General features: G+C 33.6%; 1 protein-coding gene across 1 annotated transcript in view; it reads right to left on the minus strand.

The window, feature by feature from the left end:
- Nucleotides 1–2,272, minus strand: part of LOC109583834 (phosphatidylinositol phosphatase PTPRQ-like) — a 16,220-nt gene extending 13,948 nt beyond the window's left edge. The window contains exon 1 of the mRNA XM_019999322.1: nucleotides 2,074–2,272. The gene's annotated coding sequence lies outside the window, so the exon portion shown is untranslated. The remainder of the gene's footprint in view (nucleotides 1–2,073) is intronic.
- Nucleotides 2,273–2,317: the final 45 nt, after the last annotated feature.

A 2,317-nucleotide genomic window follows, 5' to 3' on the forward strand; every position in this document is an offset into this window, starting at 1 on the left:
GGTATTGGTAAGAGTAGCATGTTTAGATTTGGTGTGGTTACTTTGGTATGATTACTATGTTTGCTCAAGGCTAGGTTTTGGGAATGTTACTTAGTAAATTTGATCAAAGGCTATACCAATTATAATGATGTTGCTACAGTTTGGTATTTCTTCTGGGAAAGCTACTTTGGTGATTTTGTTCTAGGAATATTACTTTGGTATGTTTGCCCAAAAGTTATAATAATCATCCAATTATATGATGGCACTGTAGTCATGTATTCTTGCTCAGGAAATGTGGGAATGCCACTTTGGTATGTTTCTGCTCAAAAGTTCTGAGAATGCTACTTTGCTAAAAGTTTATATTACTTATGCAATTATAGAAATAATTTGTGTGGTCCAGGATAGTGTTATGTATGTACATGCATACATTGGCATTTAATAATAATTTCTGAAAGATAACAAGCATTATAGGTAAACCTTTATTAAAGGTAAAAAATAATAATCAGCCAATTAAAAGCTCTGCAAACATAGATACATGGTCATGCATAATAGTAGTTAGGATAATAAATAATAATGCTGAGCATAGTTTCAGTGGTATTCATCAATCAATAATGTATCATACTTACGTATGTTGGTCATCACTACTTCGTTTTTATTCCATGGCTGATAACAAGACATCACCTATGGTCTGTTTGAATCACTTTTCACCCATTTTTTTTTCATTTAATGTCATTGTAAATCATGTACAAGCTAAATCCTTCTACCCAAACTTCTCTTAATTCTTAATATAATACTAGTATATTACATACTACATTCTGTTTGTAAAGGCTGTTTTGAATTAGGCATCCAGTGTTGCTATTGCTTGAACATTCTCTTTAAACATTTAACTCTAATTTGTGGTTGTGTTATTTATCATTATTATTATTGTTATATTATTATATAATCAGTCAATTATAAATATCATAGATATATGATCATACATTGCAATTAGTATAATTACTATTCCAGTGAAAGTAATAAACATTCTGGGCATGTATTTTCTACTTCCTTCCTTTATATACTTTAGCGTACTAATTAGATTGGGCACTTGTATTTTCAGTGAAATTGGGCATCACTACTTTAGCATTTTTACTCAAAGGCTAATAGTAATCAACCAAATATAACAATAATAAGTGTGATCCTACAGTATGTCATAATTGATAATTCATAATTCCATTTGTGTGAAAGTACTACATATGCTGGGCATGGCACTTTTGCTATTTCCTTTTATAATCAAAGATAATTAGTGAAACATCATTATTTTAGGTATGGCTACTATGGTTAGCGTATAATAATAAACCAATTACAAAGTTATTTGGTGTAATCCTCCTATACTATAGATAGTATCAATAACATACATGCATACACTACTCTTGATAGTATGCTTACCTGCTTGATCAGTAAGTACAGCAATTGGTGCAATTTCTGCTGTTTCTCCATTGTCACTGTGAGCCACTATACTAGCATAGACTTGTTGATATGGTGATAGCTCATTCACTTGGTACTCGTTAATGTCACCAGAGACATTAACTGTAGCAATTGTTCCATTGGTGTAGTCTAGTGTCAGCACATAGTGGGTTATATTTCCTAGTGTAGGATCAACTGGCGGTGACCATTCAAGTATCATCGATCTACTGGTACTTGTTACATTAAGAGGTACTGATGGTTTCACAATAGCAGTAAAGTTTACTGTCGTTGATTCGCCAGAGCATGCATCAAGTATGACTACTGACCATGGTAATATCTGATCTACAGCCAATGACTCTGAAGCTATAAACGCTATTTGTATTTCCCTTTCTTGACGCATTGGTTCAATAGTAATAAAAGTATTACCAATTCCTACAGATACTTCAGATTGTATGACAACAGACACATTAGCTTGAAGCATCATAGGACCACTCTTGATATTTGATATAGCAATACGAGCTATTGAAGTCCCTCCTGGATTGAGAACAACGGTAGACTTTCCTTTAAGCTGGGCTTGTATTGATGGAGTATCAAAGGTGACAAACGAGTCTGGGACAGCATGAGTGAATGGTATTCCTCCAATATCATGTCCACGTAGCTGGTACTGGACTGATCCACTGGGTAATGTTATTGATCCTGAAAGAAAGCCTCCACTTGCGCATTCACTTACCACAGCATACTCAAGAACATTATTAAGGTTGTTGATTATTTCCAAATAGAGTGGATGAGCTAGAGAAATATTACTCAATTGAGGAGAAGCTAGTGTAAAGATGTGAGTGTCACCTATAAAGCAATCAGAAAGTCATTTTTACATTCATAAATGATATGACTT

The sequence above is a fragment of the Amphimedon queenslandica genome, unplaced genomic scaffold (genome assembly GCF_000090795.2).
Source record: "Amphimedon queenslandica unplaced genomic scaffold, v1.1 AMPQUscaffold_13277, whole genome shotgun sequence".
Lineage (NCBI taxonomy): Eukaryota > Metazoa > Porifera > Demospongiae > Haplosclerida > Niphatidae > Amphimedon > Amphimedon queenslandica.